The 21821-nt window shown below is 36.6% G+C and overlaps 1 protein-coding gene across 1 annotated transcript in view; it reads left to right on the forward strand.

The window, feature by feature from the left end:
• Window positions 1–1763: 1763 nt before the first annotated feature.
• Window positions 1764–21821, forward strand: part of Fcrl2 (Fc receptor like 2) — a 41214-nt gene continuing 21156 nt past the window's right edge. Inside the window, exon 1 of the mRNA XM_074047765.1 lies at window positions 1764–6045. The gene's annotated coding sequence lies outside the window, so the exon portion shown is untranslated. The remainder of the gene's footprint in view (window positions 6046–21821) is intronic.

A 21821-nucleotide genomic window follows, 5' to 3' on the forward strand; every position in this document is an offset into this window, starting at 1 on the left:
TTTCTCTCCTTCTATTTGTTTTGGGATTTGCTTGTTCTTGCTTTTCTAGGAGGTTGAGATGTATCATTAGGTCATTGATTTGGGATCTTTCAATCTTTTTAATCTATACACTAATGGCTATAAACTGTCCTCTCAGGACTACCTTAGCTGTGTCTCACAGGTTCCGGTAGGTTGTGTTTTCATTTTCATTGACTTCCAGGAACTTTTTAATTTCCTCTTTTATCGCAATGATGATCCACTCTTCATTAAGTAATGAGTTATTTAGTTTCCAGCTGTTTGCATGTTTTTTGTCTTTACTTTTGTTGTTGAGTTCTACTTTTACTGCATTGTGGTCAGATAGTATGCACGGTATTATTTCTATTTTCTTATATTTGCTGAGGCTTGCTTTGTGCCCTAGGATATGATCTATTTTGGAGAAGGTTCCATGGGCTGCTGAGAAGAATGTATATTGTGTAGAGGTTGGATGAAATGTTCTGTAGACATCAACTAGGTCCATTTGATCTATTGCATATTTTAGATCTTGGATTTCTTAATGGATTTTTTGTTTGGATGACCTATCTATTGATGATAATGGGGTGTTAAAGTCTCCCACAACCACTGTGTTGGCGTTTATATATGCTTTTAGGTCTTTCAGGGTATGTTTGATGAAATTGGGTGCGCTGACATTGGGTGCATACAGGTTGATAATTATTATTTCGTTTTGGTCTATTTCCCTTTTTATTAGTATGGAATGTCCTTCTTTATCTCGTTTGATCAATGTATGTTTGAAGTCTACTTTGTCAGAGATAAGTATTGCTACTCCTGCCTGTTTTCAGGGGCCATTGGCTTAGTAAATCTTCTTCCAGCCTTTCATCCTTAGCCTATGCTTACTTCTGTCAGTGAAATAGGTCTCCTGTAAGCAACAAATTGTTGGATCTTCCTTTTTAATCCATTTTGTCAAGCGGTGCCTTTTGATGGGTGAATTAAGTCCGTTAACATTAAGTGTTAGTACTGATAGGTATGTGCTGATTCCTGTCATTTAGTTATCTTAGTTGTTTGAAGGTTTGATTGTGTGTACCTAACTTGATGTTATTCTCTACTGTCTTGCTTTTTCTTATCCTGTGGTTTGGTGCTGCCTGCCTTTTCATGGTTAAGTTGGGTGTCACTTTCTGTATGCAGGATCCCTTGCAGAATCTTTTGTAATGGTGGCTTTGTGGTCACATATTGTTTTAGTTTCTGCTTATCATGGAAGACTTTTATTGCTCCATCTATTTTGAATGATAGCTTTGCTGGGTAGAGTATCCTGGGGTTGAAGTTATTTTCATCCAGTGCCTGGAAGATCTCACCCCACGCTCTTCTTGCTTTTAATGTTTCTGTTGAGAAGTCTGCTGTGATTTTGATGGGTTTACCTTTGTATGTTACTTGTTTTTTCTCTCTTACAGCCTTCAATGTTCTTTCCTTAGTTTCTGAACTTGTTGTTTTAATGATGATATGTCGTGCGGTAGTTCTATTTTGATCTGGTCTGTTTGGTGTCCTGGAGGCCTCTTGCTTCTGTATGGGAATATCTTTCTCTAGAGTTGGGAAATTTTCCATTATTATTTTGTTGAATAGATTATGCATTCCCTTCGCTTGCACCTCTTCTCCTTCTTCGATGCCCATGATTCTCATGTTTGGTCTTTTGATGGAGTCGGTGAGTTCTTGCATTTTCTTTTCACAGGTCTTGAGTTGTTTAATTAATAGTTCTTTGGTTTTTCCTTTAATTACCATTTCCTCTTCAAGTTCTTAGATTCTTTCTTCTGTTTGTTCTATTCTGCTGGATTGGCCTTCCGTTTTGTTTTGCAGTTCTGTTTCGTTCTTTTTTCTGAGGTTTTCCATATCCTGGCTGGTTTCCTCTTTAATGTTGTCTATTTTTGTCCTGAATTCATTTATCTGTTTATTCATCGTGTTCTCTCTTTTACTTTGGTGTTTATACAGTGCTTCTATGGTTTCCTTTATTTCTTCTTTTGCCTTTTCAAATTCTCTATTTTTGTTGTCTTGGAATTTCTTGAGTGTCTCCTGTACATTTTGGTTGACCCTATCCAGTATCATCTCTATAAAATTCTCATTGAGTACTTGTAGTATGTTTTCTTTTAAATTATTCTTGTGGGCTTCATTGGGTCCTTTGGCATAGTTTATCTTCATTTTGTTGGAGTCTGGATCTGAGTACCTGCTTTCTTCATTCCCCTCTGTTTCCTGTACTAATTTTTTGCTGTGGGGAAACTGGTTTCCTTGTTTTTTCTGTCTTCCCGTCATTGTCTTTGGTGTTGTTACTGTCCCTGTACTGGGTGCAATTAAGTATTTTCTAGCTTGTAATAATAACAATGGTAATATTTAGAATGGAAGGGTGAGCTGAGATGGAAAGGAAGAAGTTAAAGAAATGGGAAATTCAAATACACAGACTGGAGGGAGAAAGCAGAACAAGGTATCAGACAAGAGAGTTTCAAAGGTATAAACAGGGAGTTTTAGTGTATTAATCGACAGTAAGCTGAACAGACATTAGAGAGAGAGTGGATTGAAAATCAAAATAAAAAAAAGAAAGGTAAGAATAAAAATAAAAAAATAAGTAAATGAAAGAAAAATCTATTTATAAAAATGTATTAAAATAAAATGAAAAAATAGGAAATTTAAAAAGAACCAAAAAACCAAAAAACCTCCAAGTTCACATGCAATGAAGTTTCAGTCTTAATAATTTGGTTTTCCGTCTCAGTCTTCAATCCTGGAGATGGTGCCTCAGATGTTGTTCTGTAGTTGTCTCATCAAAGGGGACGCATAAAGTAGAACATAACTACACACAGACACGCACAAAAAAACCCCAGCAAGTGTCCCAAGTTCAAATGCAATACAGTTTCAGTAAGTTTTTCAGCTTGCAGGTGTAATTCGGTTGTTCTCTCATCAAAGGTAAGGAGACAAAGAAAAAAAAAGAGTCTGGAGACAGTTCTGAGAACAGTATCTGCAACTGTGGCTTGCCTGCCTGCTGCTGTCAGCCTGCTGTTGCTGGAGGCATTATTTATGCAGATCTCTGGGGTGAGCTTAGCACTGACCTGACCCTGCAGGCTTTGTTTGCTCGGAGTTCTCCTGTGCGGGAGCCTCTGCTACAGGCTTTCCCCTTTCCAAGCACTGGGAAAGGTGACACTGCACCCGCGTTCTCAGGCCTGCGTGTTTATTTACAGTTCATGTGGGAGGTGGGTCTTCCCCCCTCTCCTGTGCAGTTCTCCTCCCATCTCCACTTTCACAAGCTTTCCTGCTCCTGATTACTGGGCAGTGCTGCTGCTCCTGCCAGCCACCATGTTTGTTTTCAGCTCATGTGGGAAGTGGGTCTTCCCTCCTCTTCTGTGGAGTTTTCCTCCCTCCGCCACTCTCACAAGCTTTCCCACTCGTGGTTGCTGGGCGCGCACCCCCGCTCCCGCCAGAGGCTCTCCGGCCTTCCCAGCTTGTTTATTTACAGTCCCGGGAAGGATTTCCTTCCCCCAATCTTCGGTGCTCAGTGCACCCCACCCTCTTTCCTGCATGTCTTATTTGTTCTTATTGCTTATTACTCAGTTTCTCTTTTTTGCCCGGGTGGAGGTCAGTCTGTCCAGGGGGCTATGCTGCTCTGGCCCAGGCTTGTCTGTAGGAGTACCACGGTTCTGCAAAGCTCACCTTGTCCGTGTCTTCCCAAGCCGTCTGGGTGCTGGTGACTGGCAGCCCAGGGGCCCTCCTGGTTTCTCTGTTTAGCATGAAGTGGAGATTCTCTGTGCCGGTTGGAGGTGTGGAGGGGTCAAAGTTATGCCTCTTCTCAGTGATTATGCCTGCAAAGTGTGTCTCCAGCGTCTTTCCAAGATTTCACTATAGGAGGCTCGCTTTCTGCTTCCTCCCTCTAGCCGCCATCTTGGAATCCCTCGCTCCATCAATTTTTAATGATAGTTTTGCTGGGTAGGGTATCCTAGGGTTGAATTTATTTTCATTCAGTGCCAGAAATACCTCAGTCCATGCCCTTCTTGATTTAAGTTTTCTGTTGAGAAATCAGGTATTATTTTAATGGGTTCACCTTTATATGTTTTTTGTTTTTTCTCTCTTATAGACTTCAATATTCTTTCTCTGTTCTCTGTGTTTGTTGTTTTAAAGCTAATATGCCATGAGGAGGTTCTATTTTGGTCAATCTGTTTAGTGTCCTGGTGGAGGCTTCCTGTATCTGAATGGGCAAAACTTCCTTGATATTTGGGAAATTTTCTGTTATTATTTTATGGAATATATTATGTATCCCTTTGACTTGCACCTCTTCTCCTTCTTCAATGCCCATGATTCTCAGATTTGGTCTTTTAATGGAGTCACTGAGTTCTTGCATATTCTTTCCACAGCTCTTAAGTTGTTTAAGATTTCTTCTGTTATCTTCTTTAATTTCTGTTTTATCTTTGAACTCTGAGATTCTGTCTTCCACTTGTTCTAGTCTGCTGGAGTGCCCTTCCACTGTTTTTTTGTTTGACTATAGGGACTTTTTATTTACATGATTTCTGTTTGATTCTTTCTTCTGAGGTTTTCCATATCTTTGTTCAACTTCTCTTTTATAATTTGTGTTGTCCTCTTTAATTCACATATCTTTTTATAGTGTCCTTTGTTTCACTTTGATGTTTGTTGAAGTCCTCTCTGAGTTCCTTTATTTGTTTCTATGTCATTTCATGCTCTTTATTTTGGGTGTCTTAAAATTTCTTGAGTGCATCTTGTACATTCTGGTTAACCATGTCTAATATCTTCTCCATGAATTTCTCAGAGATTTCTTCTTTGAGGGTTTTTTTTTTTTATGTGTGTGACACTGGATTCCTTAGTTACATTTATCATTGTTTCTTTGAGGTCAGGAACTGGATATCCATTTTGTTCATTTCCCACTAATGTTTTATTGAATTTTTTTTTGAGGAAAATATTTTCCACCCCTTCATATTCCCATTGCTCCACTTGGTGCTGTGCAACTGTGTTTTTGGTAGGCCAGTTGGTGGATTTGATTGTCTGATTTCTTTCCCTTATTCAATTTTTGTGTTGTGGCTGACTTGGCAATTAGCTAGGTTGATATGCTTTACCTGTCACTAGTCTGGAAGTGTAATTTAGCAATAACAAATTCACAGGTTCAATGCCAGACCAGTTGTTTATGTATTATATAGAAAACCCCTTGATGATAATATCTATAACCAGTCAGAGTTGGGGAGGATAATGATTATTAGACTAGTTTTAGATTTTTGGGAATTGGTAAAGGTGGCACTAAAAAGGGGGGAGGCAGGCAAAGAGGTAAAGAGGTGGGTGGATGAATTAAGAGGTATGGGGCTGCTGTGTTTTGTGACCCTTGTGTGTGTTTGGGTGTATTTCTGTTGTTATAGTGGAGGATGTTGTGTGAGGGATTGCAGGGGGCTGGAGTTGTGTACACTTAATACAGTAGGCTATTTAGCAGGTGGTGAGTATATAGGAGGGAGGGGTAGTATGGTGACATGTTGGGGGAGGATAAGAGGGAGAAGTGAAGACAGGGGAAAAAGTGCATGAGAAGGGGCAGAAAGAGTAGTTGGGAGGGAGAACAATGGCTTGTAGTATAGGAAAAGGAGAGAGAGTTAAGAGGGTGAGAATAGGGATTAGAGATTAGTGATGATGGAGTTAATAATATAGGAATAAAAAGAAAAAGAAAGAAAGAAAAAGAAACACAATAAAAAACACCAGGTTCAGGACCATCGAAAGTTCAGTCTATTTGTAAGAGTTCTGGTGTTATTCCTTAGCTGTCCAGTCCTGGTATTTTCATTGAAGTGGAAATTCTGATGTGGTCTCACCAGGTGACTGGGTGGTTAGCTTGTTGGCCTGCCCCTGCTCTCAGCCTTTGCTGCTTTATGGTGCATCACTGAGAGTTCGGCACTGAGAGTTTGGCACTGAGAGTTTGGTACTGAGAGTTTGGTGCTGAGAGTTCTGCTCATTGCCTCACCCCTGGCAGTTCAGCACCGAGAGTTCAGCTTCTTGTTCCACCCCTGAGCATTCAGCAAGAGAGTTTGGCTCTTTGCCCCATGCCTGTTCTTTGGGGTGAGTTCTGCATTCTACCCCCATCTTTGATGTCGGTGTTAAATTAGAGTTCACTGTTTATGATTTTCAGTTTTGCTCATTGGGGTTTCAGTCTGCCCAGGGGCTGCACTGGATTATTTTCCTGGGGGGTGGGGTGGGTAGGGGAGCCATGCATGGTGCATGATGCTCACCTGTTCCTTCGGTAGTTTCATGCAGGCAGCTTTGGAGCCAGCTAGGGGGGAGAAATGGTGATGTTGTTTTCAGTGCAGCATTGCAGTATAGGGAGGCTTTCCACAAGCTAGGGGTCCAGATGTCACAGGGTTTGATTATGATTGGTGCTGTCTTCTGCTTGTTGGGAGAAGAAAGAAAAGAAAAAAAAAAAAGGAAAGAAAGAGCCAGGGTCTTTTTTTCCCCAGGGCTAGAGGCTGGACCCGCCTTGCTAGCTGTGCCAGGCAGGATTTTTGTGGCTGTTAGGTGCAATTAAAGGCTGATTTAAGGGTCAGTCTTTGAATTTTATCTGCACCTCATGTGATAGCAGTTATTATTTTTGCTAGGTGCAATCAGAATTACCCAAGTGTGGCTCCAGCATCTCAAGGAGGTTTCTGGAGTCACGGAGCTTAGGAAATCTGATTCCCTGCCTTAGCTGCCATTTTGGATCTCCTCCTGAATAATATTTTGACTGTTTCTCTGTCATGTGTGATGTGAATGCTAATCTTAGACTTTACTTTTTGTTTATAGTGAGTTTTAAGTATGGAAGGCTAGTTTTTGTGCAAATAAACTCAAGTTTTTCCACCTTGGCTTCTGCTTTGTCTTCCAATTATCTTCTATCAGACCATATTGACATGCTTCAAAAATATTCTCTTGTTTTCTTATGCTTCCATTGTTCTCTGAAAATGTTATGAATATGTTTTGTGTGTGATAAGGATCTATTTTTACTGTTTTTGTTTTTATATTTATATATTTATCTTTTGAACTAAAATGTGAGGGTGAGGTAGAGACCAAACATTATTTTTCTAAGCATATATAAATTATCTATTATTTACTTAATTGTTGTTCTCTTCCCTGCTATTTTCATGCTGCCTTGTCTCATCCAAATTAAATGTAGTTTTGTTTTTTGGATTTTTTTTAATAACAGATTTTCTTGGTAGCATCCACATGCAAAAAGCACTTCAACCACATTTGCTTGTGTTCCTTTAGGAAGTTTTTAAACTCAGATGTAGTCCCAACTCAGGAACTTTATTTTCTATCTTCTTTGCCTTGAATACTCTTCCTCTTGATGTATTTGCTTTCTTTTTTTATTCAGTTGCATTTTCTGCTTTGAGTTTCTGTTTCTGGTGCATGGAAATTTTTTTCTTTCTTTCTCTTTTTTTCTTAAATACAAACATAGCTGTTTATGTTTTGTATTTTGCCTGCCACTGCTCATATTTGGAGCTCAGGGGAACATCAAAGGATGAAATTGGGACACTATGTGACCAGAACCATCAACTTCTTTGTATGAGCATCCCTTTATCTTTGGACTTACATAAAACCCATCTGTGGCTTTTAACTTTCCACTGCTTATTTTGTGGTCTATTTCTTTCTTCATAAATTTGAATTTTATAGTACTATTTGATGGGATCTGTAAGTTGATTTGTTCAAAACATCAAAAAATCGAATTTAAGAGATAATTTTGCTCTTTATAGTTTTAATATTTGATTCCTCAGCTCTCTGGCTTCTGTTGTCACCTTTGAGAAGTCTCTCAATTTAATTGTGGATTCTTTGTGTTGAATCTGTCTTTCCTCTTTGGTTGCTTTTCATACTTTCTATCTTTGGTATTAATGCCATTTCATTACAATATGTCTATTAATCTAAAGCAAAATAATTTCATGTTTTAGATTAATGGCTATTAAATCTGAGGTTTCATGTCTTTCTTCAATTTTAGAAAGCATTTCATTATTATTTTTCTTTTTGTTTTATTTTGAGACAGGGTTTCACTACGTGGCCCAACCTGTCCTGAAACTCAATCTCCTCCTTCCTCAGTTTCCAGAGTGCTGGGATTGTTGACATTCACCACCATTAGCAGTTATTATCTGTTGATTATTATGTTACTTCAACATTGTTTTAATTCTCTCCTTCAGAAATCCATAATAGAAGTTTGCTAGACTTTTTCATTATATTCTCTTAATTCTTAATTAACATTTTATAATTTTCTTTTCTTTTTTCTGATGCTACTAGGGATTGAACTCAGGGTCTTGACCTTGCTAGGGAAGTGCTATACCATTTGAGCCACTCCCTTGGCCCTTTTTACTTTTATTTTTTCAAACGCAGTCTCACTTTTTCCCCAGGGTTGGCCCCAGACTGCAATTCTCCTACATACTCTGCTTGCATAGCTGTGAGTCTGTGTACCACTATGCCCAGCTTGTTTTCTGAGATGGCATCTTGGTAACTTTTTGCCTGGGTTGACCTGAAACTGCAATCCTTCTGATCTCTGCCTCCCAAGTAACTAGTATTATAGGTGTCAGTTAGTGTATGTGGCCCCAAATTTTCAATTCTGAATCACACTGGTTGCATTATGGGTTATTTTTTATCACTATCTTAATCTTATTTCTTACTAATTCTCTTTTCAGCTGTATTTGTCTTGTTGTTTGACCTATTTTGATCCCATCTCAGTGACCAGACATATTATTAGCAAAATGATTAAAAGCAAGGTTTCTAAAGAAGGATGGTCTAGATTTCCATTTTCTTTCTATCACTTACTAATCCTGAGCTTTTGGTCTCATTAGTTAACCTCTTGTATTTGTGTGTAAAATTAGGACAGCAATTGGATCTAAATATAGTATTGTTTTGATAGTCAAGTAAAAATCATTTGTGTAAAATGCCTGGAACAGTTCCTGGAACATATGAAATACTTAGTAAATAAACTATTATAATCACCTTCCAAATTTGACTCTCATTATTTATAGTGTTTTATTTTATGATTTTAAACAATTTAAATATTCTTTTGTTTTTTGGTGGTGGTACTGAGGATTGAACTCAAGGGCTTATGCTTGTTAGATGGGCACTCTACCACTTGAGCCATTCCCCTAACCCATAAATATTCTTAATTTATTATAATATTTAGAGAATTCAACTACTTGAAGCTTTAGGAATTTAATATTGTTTTTATCACATACTGTAAATTGTGTCTTGGTTGTTTTGTGATTTTACATTGAGAAGCTTCTTGTGCAGTGTGGAAATTCCATGTGGTCTGGGCTCCTTTCTTTGCCCATTTTATCAAGGTTATTAAGATATAAGTGACAAATAAAATTATATTTCTTTATCGTGTATAATGTGACATGACTAATTTGAGCTAGTCAGCATATATATTACTTAATGTATTTATCTTTTTCTTTTTGTGGGGAGAATGTTTAAGATCTATTCCATGCAATATCAAGTATACAATGCATTATATTATCTCTAGCCCCATGCTAAACAGCAGATTTCTAGAACTTGTTCGTTCATTCTAACTGAATCATTGAACTGTGTGACCAACATCTCCCTCCCACTCCCATCCTGTGCTGCTGGCAACTACAATTCCATTCTCTGCTTCTATGAGTTTGACTCTTACATTCCACATATAAATGATATCATGTGATATTTGTCCTTGTATGCCTGCTTTACTTCACTCCATATAATGTCCTCCAGGTTCATCCATGCTGTTCAAATGACAGGATTTCCCTCTTTATAAATGACAGGATTTTCCCCTCTTTATACTATTTATATAATAGTATCTCATTGTGTGTGTATATCTGTCTGTCTATCTATCAATCAATCATATATCTCTATTTATGTGTGTATGTATGTATGTATGTATCTGTGTATCTATCTATCACATTTTCTTTATCCATTCCCCCATTGCTGGACTGATTACTATTATAAATAATGATGCAGTGAACACAGGAGTACAGCTATCATTTTCTCTGGGAATGTATTAAATAGTGGGCTTGCTGAATCATATGGTAGTTCTATTTTTAACTTTTTGAGGAAGCACAATAATGTTTTCCATAATGGGTATATCGATTTACATTTCCACCAATCAGAAACAAGGGTTCAGTTTTTCTCACATTCCCACTAGCACTGTCTTTCATCTATTTTATAATAGCTATTCCAACAGGTGTGAGGTAATAGCTCATTGTGGTTTTTATCTGCATTTTCCTGATGATTAGTAGTTTGAACATATGCCTATTTCATACACCTGTTGGCCATTTGTATGTGTGTTTTTGGGAAAATATTTTGTTTTATTACTACTAAATTGAGTTCTTATATATGTTGATATTAATCCTTTATCAAATATATGATTTGCAAATTTTTCTTTGTAGATTGTTTCTTCACTCCATTGCTTCTTTTCTTGGCAGGAGTTTTTCATTTATTCAATATCACTTACCTAATTTTGCTTTTGCTGCCTGTGATTCAGAAGATATTTGCAAAAAATCATTACCAAAGCCAATATCAAAAAGTTTATCCCACCTTTTCTCTAGTACTTTTACAATTTTGAGTCTTAATGTTTGAGACTTCAAAATATTTTGAGTTTGTTTTTGTCTATGGCTTAAGTAAGGCTCCAATTTTATTCTTTTTACAGGTATCCAGTTTTACCAAAACCATTTATTGAAAAGATTATCTGTTCTCCATTGTATTGCACCTTAAAATATGATAAATTAATATAAATTCATGCAACTACTTCTGGGATTTATATTCTGTTCTGTGGGTCTGTATGTCTGTTTTAATGCCAACACCATTCTGTTCTATTTAATATGGTTTAGTAGGGTATTGCAAAATCAGGCAACAGAATACTCCTAGCTTTGTTCTTTATGCTCAAGAACAAATTTTTCAAACAGAATTAAATTATAGCAGAATTGATTTGCTAAATTACTTCAGCTATTCAGAGTATTTAGTTATTTCATATGAATTTTAGAATTATTTTTCTACTTCTGTGAAAACTATCTTTGCAATTTTGATAGGGCATGCATAGAATTTGTTGATCATATTGAATAGTGTGGATATTTTTTAACAATATTAATTCTTTCAATCCTTTAAAATAGTATTTTCTATTTATTGGTATTGGTCTCAATTTATTCCATCAATTCTTTGCAGTTTTCACTGTACAGATCTTTTACCTCCTTTGTTAAGTTTATTCCTGAGTATTTTATTCTGTTTTCTTTTTCATGCTCTTGAGGTTAATTCTATAGGGATCCAGCTTGACATGACTATGGTCATCTTGATCACAACTACCATATTGCCCTTCAGTTGACCTGGCATGCATTCTAAACCCTACAGAATAAACAAATACATTAAGAAGGTCAGCTGATCATGTCATGCTAGACACTGGTTTCTGGACTGTATCTTAAGTCACACCTAGCATGTTAATAGTTTTTGAGAAAATCCAGGTAATTTCCAGTTGGTTATAGGCTACCCTCATCTAACTCAGCAATATTAACCCCTTTCTCCTGCAAGAATCCTGCTAACTTGCTGCTGCCTAAGACATGCTTCTTTCAATAAATCCCAAATAAATTACATTTTGAATAATACTAGATTCATCTTTCCCCTCTTCTTTTTGGTCTCTTGGCACCTTTTAACTTTGGTGGCCTGTTCTCATACACCAGGTTTTCCTAGATTTTTAAAAATTTCTTTTTTAGATGGTTCATTGCTAGTATATAAAAAATGCTACTGATTTTTGTGTGTTGATTTGTATCCTTCAGTTTTATTTTATTTGCTTAAAAAGTCTAGTAGATTTTTTTGGAGGAGTCTTTATGATTTTTCTATGTATAAAATCACATAATTTCCAAGTGGAAACAAATTTCACTTCTTTTTTCCCATTTGGATACCTTTGATTTCCTTTTCTTGCTTAATTGATCTTGCTAGGAAGTGGTGACAGTGAGCACCTTTATGTTGTTCCTAATCTAAGAAGAATAGATTTAAACTTTTTACCACTGAGTATTATGTTAGCTGCAACTTATAATATATTGCCTCTCCCTTGTTGAGGTACACTCTTTCTATCCTAATTTGTTGAGTTTTTAATGCCAAATGGATACTGAATTTCATCAAATGCTTTTCTGCATCTATTGATATGTTCATATCATTTTGCCCTTTTGTTAATGTGATATATCAGTTTATTGATTTGCTTATGATGAACTATCTTTGCATTCCAAGGATAAATTCCACATGATCATGGTGAGTTATCACTTTAATGTACTGCTGAATTTCCTTTGCTAGAATTTTGTAGAGAATTTTTGCATCTATGTTCATCAAGGCCTATAATTTTCTTTTTCTTGTAGTGTATTTGTCCAGCTTTGACATCAGGTTAATGTTGATCTTCTAAAATGAGTCTGTAAGTCTTTCTCATTCTTCAGTTTTTACTGAAGAGTTTGAAAAGAATTAGTTTTTTTGTTAAATGTTTGGTAGAACTCATTCCTAAAGCCACCTGGTCCTAGGCTTTCCTTTGATGAGTATTTTTTTTAAATTACTGATTTAGTCTCCTTACTCATTATTATTCTGTTCAGATTTTCTATTTCTTCATGGTTCAGTTTTGGTAGGTTGTTCATTTCTAGCAATTTAACTATTTATTTGAAATCAATTTGTTGGCAAATAATAGTTCATAGTAGTGTCTTATGATATCTTTATTTTTCCCTGGTATTAATTATAATGGATATTTTTCATTTTAATTCTATTTATTTGAGTTGTGTCAGTACATTTAGTTTGCTTAGCTAAAAATTTGTCAATTTTATTTCAAAACACCAACACTAGTATCATTTCTATTTTTTTTGTCTTCTGTATTTTATTTATTTACACTCTGATCTTTGCTCTTTCCATCTTCCTACTAACTTTGGGCTTAGTGTGTTCCTGTTTTATTTCCTTCAGGTATAACATCAAGTTGTTGATTTGATATCTTTCTTCATTTTTAATGTAGGCATTAAGCTAGAACTGCTTTTACTGCATTCCATGTTTTGTGTTTCCATTTTCATTGGTCTCAAGATATTTTAAAGTTCCCCTTTTGATTTCTTTCTTGAATCATCAGTTATTCAATATTATATTGTTTCATTTTTATGCACTACATAAATTTTCCCATTTTCTTCTGTTATTGATGTCCAATTTCATACCATTGTGGTTGGAAAAGGTACTTGATATTATTTCAATCTTCTTAAATTTGTCAGTACTTGTTTTGTGGGCTAACATATGATCTCTCCTGTGCACTATTCTATTATTTTTAAAGAAATTTTTATTAGTGTATCTTAATTGTACAAAGAGATTTCTTTGTGATATTCCCAACCTTAATATAATGCACTTTGATTATATTTACCTCCTTTATATTCTATTGCTTTTTAATGTAATAGTCTGTATATGTTTGTCAGGTTCATTTGGACTCAAGCATGCTTCAAGTGCCATATTTCTTTATGAATTTTCTGTCTGAATAATCTAAATGTTGTTGAATGTGGGGTACTGAAATACTCTACTGCTATCATAATGCAGCCTATTTTTCTCTTCAGATCTACTAATATTTGCATTTAGGTACTTTAGCCACACCATTTTAGGTACTCTAACATTGAGTGCTTACACATGTGACAATTGTTATATCTTCTTGATGAGCAGATGTCTTTATTATTATTATGATATCCTTCTTTTGAGTTGGGAGTTTTTTGTTGCTTTTTTTTGAGCAATTACTCTCTTTCTGGGAGTCCTCAGCAGGTATATCTGTTGGTTACCACAGTGGTAAAAGGTGCTGGTTTCCCTTGCAGATTAGGTCACTGAGGACAATGTGGCACCTGATTTATAACTGATTTTGATAGTCCCTGTCCTTCATTTTCACTAACTGTCTTCAGATGTCTCAAGAAGGCCAATTTCTCTGCAATTCTTTCTATGTGGTTATTACTCCCTTCCCCCTTTTTTGATCTATTGTGTCACTTCACATTTTTTAATGGACTCTAGAGCCTTCCCAAAACTACTATTGTTCATAGATACCTGTCTGAGTGTGCTTTCTGTTGCTATAACAGAACACCTGACACTGGGTAATTTAAAAAGAAAGATGTTTATTTTAGATCATGATTGTGAAGTCTAAGAGCATTGAACTTGCATTTACTTGGCTTCTGTTTAGGGCCTTGTATGACTCCATGCATGGCAGAAAAATGGAAGGGCACTAAGGTATATGTGGAAGGGAAATTACATGATAGGACAGGAAGCAAGAAAAAGCTGAGACACTCTTGTTTTATAGCTACCTACTTTCAGGGTAACTAATCCAGCCCCAAGAGAGTGGGAAATTACTCATTGGAGAAAGGCACTGAATTCTGATTTCTCCTAGTCCTCTATCTTGCTGATGTCATTCTAGCCTGGGTTTCTGTTATACCCTCCAGAACTCATTTTGAATATGTTTCTTCTAAGCCTTAGACATGGACCATGGCAAATTTTTATGGTAATTTCTTATTTGGAGATTACCAAATAACACCTTGAATATGGTTGTCCAGAGTGTTAGTTAGTTCATTTTGTTTGTTTTCTAATTTCAGGGGAATCTTTCTATTTCTCCCTAAGTTCATACAAAGGCCATCCTCCTTGTTATTGGTCTTTGCTTCCTCTCTCATAGACCGTTGTGTATCAACCAGTCTTTGGTGGGTAGATTCATTCCCCTACTAACTACTCATTTAATAAAAGGAAAATCTTTTGAGGGTTCAGACCTCATGCACATGTTTTAGTTTCAAGTTTCTGCCTTTTGCAGAACCAAGGTTTCATCTTCTGGTTCCACATGGACTTTAAACACTAAGCCCACAAAAATTATCTGATGTAGAAATTCCTCCTTCACATCTCCCAGGGGAGCAGTAATGCTAATTTACATATTTAACACTCTGTTTTTACTTCCTTTTTTATCCATATGGGGGAATTTCCCTTCTTTCTTACATGTTTAGCTATGCATTTAAAAATTATGTAATATTTATTCATCACTTATAAGCATTTAATTTGGGAAGATTTTAAATAATTTTTTTAGTCTCCCACAACTTGTTAAAAACAGTATTCTCCACTTCTTGCTTTCCTAGTGGGGTTGTGTTTTTATTTTTAAATTTTCCTGTCTGTTAATGAGACTTTGAATGTAAGGAGATTTAAATACCAGTCCTTAGTTTGTCAAAAAAGATCATTAACTACTTATAATGGAAAACACACATTTTATTTAATATGATAATAAATTTTAAAAATATTCTTAGCTACTAGCAAGTATGAAGTCTTGAGTTCAAACACCAATACCACCAAAAATATCTGTATCTCTATATCTGTCTCTATCTATATTTCTGGCATTTATGGGATTCTTTAATTCCCCCTTTCATACATACATAGCATTGTATCCTCTAATTCCACAGTCAGAGTTTGAAACTTCTTTTTTTAGCCTTTTATATATCTGATGCCACATAAAATGGAAGAAATTTTAATTAATAGAAAACATTGGAAGGAAACTCTAATTTCAGTTACACACAGGTGCTGGAATTGTTAGATGACAGCTTTAGAACTGATTTCATTCTTTGCTTTCTCCTGTCTAAGTTCTGGACTCCTTGCCCAGTTGAGGCTACTGTATACTTCATTATGGCTAGTCCTCTTGAACAAGTTAATAACAGTAGATGGTTTGTTACCACCAAGGGTGGGAGTTTCCTGCAAGGGGCAGACAAACCTGTTACTATGAGATTCAGGAAACGAAATGCTGAGTTTGGGTGAGATGGCTAAAGCGAGAAGAAAGAAGGAGAAAGAAGCTAAAGGTGAGACAAATATCTGAGAAAGCAGCCAATCTAGGCGAGCCCTGTGGAATTTACGTAGTTGCAATTTGCTTGATTGCAGGAAGTCCGGAATGGCTTCTAGGGAATTTCAGGGTAAAGAACAATGTGGAAAAAGACCTTGATTAAAACAAAGCAGAACAGGATACCTTAAACAAACCAAAGTAAATTTGTAACTCAGTAAAACTGAATCTTTAAGAAACCAGGAGTCTGCCTGGATTCTGGGTTCCCTCTCACACCCTACATCTAATCAATTAACAAACTCCATGGATTTTTACTCTCTGGCATTTCTTGTACTTACTTTTTTCCCCTCCACCATCACCACCTTTATTCAAGCCTTTCTTTTTTAAAGCCAGAATTCTATCAGTGGTCATCCAACTACCCTATTTCTCTCTCTAGTTGTTCCCCTCTAGTGCACCATAAATCCTGCTTTCAAAATCCAAAATGATCTTGTTATTTATGATAATGGTTAAAATGCTCACAACGGTCTTGGAATAGTTAGTTTATCAGTGCTTCTCACTCTCATCTCCTTTCCACTCTCTAAACTAATTCAAGTAATAAAGCCATATTGGAAGAAAAATATCAGCTTTATTAAACCATGTTGGACTGGATCATGGGGCTTGGATCTGAGCCAAATGGAAGTTTTCTCTACTTCTCTCAATAAACCTTCAGTTTTGTCTGTCAGGAATGTTGCATTCAGCTAGATGGAAGATAATGACTCCTTATAGAGATAATTTCACTTGGGAATGTGATAGAAAGAGATTGTTTTCTGCTTAAGTACAAGCAGAGAAGAGGAAACAAGTAGCCATGAGCTGGTATTTACCCCATCTCACCAATAAGAAGAGCCTATCCTTCCATGTAGAAGAATATGTGGCAGGAATGAGGGGGCATTGATCAAAAGACTGAAGAAGCTTTATCTAATACTGTTCTTTACTGGTAAATGGAGTAGAAGTCTCCATCACCCTGTTAAAATATGAGGGAGTTCCCAGATTTTTAGAGTGGCTTGCAAGGTGTTCCCTGATCTTGCCCTTGGGTTTTATCTCTAGTGCTTTCCCTTCTTGTACCTATGCACCTGCTCTTCTAAAGTGCCTGCAGGTCTCTGAGCTGCTTTCCAGACCAGGAAGCTCTATTTCCTCCTAAGTCTTATTTATTAAAAGCTAACCACCTCTCAATAATCATTTTTTCTGACAGTCTTTGCTTCTCCTTTTCTTAATCTCCCTTGTGTGTGCATTCATATGCTATGTAGAACACCGCAGTAGATGCCACACAAATGTGTTTACTTTATTATGTTAGTTTTCTACTGTTAAACTGTAGTTCCCATAGGGGTAGGGACCATGTATTTTTATCTGTATATATGTATTTCCCTAACATAGTGCCCAGAAAGTAGAGGGCATTGACTAAAAGTTTATTAAATAATTGAATGCATGTATGCATCAATGAATGAATCAGTGAATGCTTCCTCCACTTGAGAATCATTCCTTTGTGAATTGGAAAGAAAATATTGGTAGAGTACGTTAGAAGAATAACCAAAAATCTTAGGGGGAAACCAAGAGAGAAAGCCAGGAGTACAATCTGGATCTTGGTTCTCAGCTTTTCTTCTGCCACAACACAACTGGTACTCACCTGCCTGCTAGGAAGTCATCCCAAAGGGTGACTTTAGGAGGATTGGTAGATCTATGCTCATTGGCTTCCCTTCGGGGAAACCCACACATGTAGAATTAAAACAGAAAGTAGAGAACTTCATTTGAATTGTCTATAACCTCAAAGGGTTCTCCTCCACCTGCTGTCCCCAGGGAGTACAAACCATGTACCAAGAAGTATTTTTCACTCACAGAGGGAGGAACCCTGATGCAGATGTTGCTTTGATGTCTTCCAAGAGCCTCACAAGTCTTCCTTATTCAGCCTTCTTCAGACACCAAGACTGGTTCCCCTTCATTACCTACCACAGTTACAGCAATGCCTTGTTGAGCAAGGGGTTATCAGAGCTTCTATAGCTACTGAAAAAACTGGAACTCTTCATGGAAAGAAAAAGCTAAGCTCTAGTCACTAAAGAAATTACTATCTGAAACTACAACTTATGCTTGCCATTCTCTGATTGTCTGGAGCAAATATGTGGATATAAGTCTTTTAACAACTAGATCTCTGGGACATGTCCTTTTTCATATCTGCAAAGGAGGTAATAGATGATAACTTCCAGGCATTCTTATCCAGTCTGAATTCCCTGTCATGCTGTTTGGCCTATGAAGGGCACCAGTGGAATTTTATAAATTAATGAATTGCACTATAGCAGATCTTCTTGGCAGAAGGGGATGAGCCTGCAAAACTAACATCTGGAGAGTGTCTACTTAGACAATGTCTGGATTTCCACTAACCAATTCTGTCTCAGGAGTTTTCTAACAGAATAACCTCTATACCAAGTCTGGAAGTATACATTTATAACTTTGGACATGACATTCTTCTGTCAGGCCCTATTCAACAAAGGCACATCAGGTTGTTTAAGGTAATTGTAGTAAATGCTAAAATTATTATGACAACTCCTACACGAACAACTATATTAGCCATGACTATAGAGTCTTCTATTTTCATTTATGAAGGAATTACTCTGATAAGTAAATTATTTTGTTAATATTATGACACTTCTCTCATAGTGGCCCTGGAGCTCCAAGTTCAATTAAAATATCTAGAGATCACTGAAGTGAACCAGATCTATTTCTCCACTTTAAAATCCCTAGTTATGGATGAGATTCCAAGATGGCGGCTAGAGCCAGCTCAGAGAATCTCCACTTCATGTTAAACAGAGAAAAGAGGAGGGCCCTAGGGCCGCCAGTGGCCGGCACCCATACTGCTTGGGAAGACACGGACCAGCTTACTGTCAATTAGTACACTAACACTCCCTGTTTATACCTTTGAAACTCTCTTGTCTGATACCTTGTTCTGCTTTCTCCCTCTTGTCTGTATATTTGTTTTCCCCTTTTCTTTAACTTCTTGCTTTCCATCTCAGCTCACCTTTCCATTCTAAATATTACCATTGTTATTATTACAAGCTAGAAAATACTTAATTGCACCCAGTACAGGGACAGTAACAACACCAAAGACAATGACGGGAAGACAGAAAAAACAGGGAAACCAGTTTCCCCACAGCAAAAAATTAGTACAGGAAACAGAGGGGAATGAAGAAAGCAGGTACTCAGATCCAGACTCCAACAAAATGAAGATAAACTATGCCAAAGGACCCAATGAAGCCCACAAGAATAATTTAAAAGAAAACATACTACAAGTACTCAATGAGAATTTTATAGAGATGATACTGGATAGGGTCAACCAAAATGTACAGGAGACACTCAAGAAATTCCAAGACAACAAAAATAGAGAATTTGAAAAAGCAAAAGAAGAAATAAAGGAAACCATAGAAGCACTGTATAAACACCAAAGTGAAAGAGAGAACACGATGAATAAACGGATAAATGAACTCAGGACAAAAATAGACAACATTAAAGAGGAAACCAGCCAGGATATGGAAAACCTCAGAAAAAAGAACAAAACAGAACTGCAAAACAAAACGGAAGGCCAATCCAGCAGAATAGAACAAACAGAAGACAGAATCTCAGAACTTGAAGATGAAAAATGGTAATTAAAGGAAAAACCGAAGAACTATTAATTAAACAACTCAAGACCTGTGAAAAGAAAATGCAAGAACTCACTGACTCCATCAAAAAACCAAACTTGAGAATCATGGGCATCAAAGAAGGAGAAGAGGTGCAAGCGAAGGGAATGCGTAATATATTCAACAAAATAATAATGGAAAATTTCCCAAATCTAGAGAAAGATATTCCCATACAAATGCAAGAGGCCTCCAGGACACCAAACAAGCCAGATCAAAATAGAACGACTCCACGACATATCATCATTAAAACAACAAGTTCAGAAACTAAGGAAAGAACATTGAAGGCTGTAAGAGAGAAAAAACAAGTAACATACAAAGGTAAACCCATCAAAATCACAGCAGACTTCTCAACAGAAACATTAAAAGCAAGAAGAGCGTGGGGTGAGATCTTCCGGGCACTGGATGAAAATAACTTCAACCCCAGGATACTCTACCCAGCAAAGCTATCATTCAAAATAGATGGAGCAATAAAAGTCTTCCATGATAAGCAGAAACTAAAACAATATGTGACCACAAAGCCACCATTACAAAAGATTCTGCAAGGGATCCTGCACACAGAAAGTGACACCCAACTTAACCATGAAAAGGCAGGCAGCACCAAACCACAGGATAAGAAAAAGCAAGACAGTAGAGAGTAACATCAAGTTAGGTACACACAATCAAACCTTCAAACAACTAAGACAACTAAATGGCAGGAATCACCACATACCTATCAGTACTAACGCTTAATGTTAATGGACTTAATTCACCCATCAAAAGACACTGTTTGACAAAATGGATTAAAAAAGAAGATCCAACAATTTGTTGCTTACAGGAGACTCATCTCACCGACAGAAATAAGCATATGCTTAGGATGAAAGGCTGGAAGAAGATTTACCAAGCCAATGGCCCCCGAAAACAGGCAGGAGTAGCAATACTTATCTCTGACAAAGTAGACTTCAAACCTACATTGATCAAACGAGATAAAGAAGGACATTCCATACTAATAAAAGGGGAAATAGACCAAAAGGAAATAATAATCATCAATCTGTATGCACCCAATGTCAACGCACCCAATTTCATCAAACATACCCTGAAAGACCTAAAAGCATATGTAAATGCCAACACAGTGGTTGTGGGAGACTTTAACACCCCATTATCATCAATAGATAGGTCATCCAAACAAAAACTCAATAAAGAAATCCAAGATCTAAAATATGCAATAGATCAAATGGACCTAGTAGATGTCTACAGAACATTTCATCCAACCTCTACACAATATACATTCTTCTCAGCAGCCCATGGAACCTTCTCCAAAATAGATCATATCCTAGGGCACAAAGCAAGCCTCAGCAAATATAAGAAAATAGAAATAATACCATGCATACTATCTGACCACAATGCAGTAAAAGTAGAACTCAACAACAAAAGTAAAGACAAAAACCATGCAAACAGCTGGAAACTAAATAACTCATTACTTAATGAAGAATGGATCATTGATGAAATAAAAGAGGAAATTAAAAAGTTCCTGGAAGTCAATGAAAATGAAAACACAACCTACCGGAACCTATGGGACACAGCTAAGGCAGTCTTGAGAGGAAAGTTTATAGCCATGAGTGCATATATTAAAAAGATTGAAAGATCCCAAATCAATGACCTAATGATACATCTCAAACTCCTAGAAAAACAAGAACAAGCAAATCCCAAAACAAATAGAAGGAGAGAAATAATAAAAATAAGAGCTGAAATCAAAGAAATAGAAACCAAAAAAAAACCATACAAAGAATTAATGAAACAAAAAGTTGGTTCTTTGAAAAAATAAACAAGATCGATAGACCCCTGGCAAACCTGACTAAAATGAGGAGAGAAAAAAACCCAAATTAGTAAAATCAGGAATGCAAAAGGGGAGATAACAACAAACACCATGGAAATCCAGGAAATCATCAGAGACTACTTTGAGAACCTATATTCAAATAAATTTGAAAATCTAAAAGAAATGGACAGATTTCTAGATACATATGACCATCCAAAACTGGACCAAGAGGAAATTAATCACCTGAATAGACCTATAACACAAAATGAAATTGAAGCAGCAATCAAGAGTCTCCCCAAAAAGAAAAGTCCAGGACCTGATGGATTCTCTGCTGAATTCTATCAGACCTTTAAAGAAGAACTAATACCAACCCTCCTTAAACTGTTCCACAAAATAGAAAGGGAAGGAAACTGCCAAACACATTTTATGAAGCCAGTATTACACTTATCCCTAAACCAGGCAAAGACGCCTCCAAAAAGGAGAACTATAGGCCAATCTCCTTAATGAACATTGATGCAAAAATCCTCAACAAAATAATGGCAAATCGAATTCAGCAACACATCAAAAAGATTATTCACCACGA

The sequence above is a fragment of the Castor canadensis genome, chromosome 11 (assembly GCF_047511655.1).
Source record: "Castor canadensis chromosome 11, mCasCan1.hap1v2, whole genome shotgun sequence".
In the NCBI taxonomy this organism is placed as follows: domain Eukaryota; kingdom Metazoa; phylum Chordata; class Mammalia; order Rodentia; family Castoridae; genus Castor; species Castor canadensis.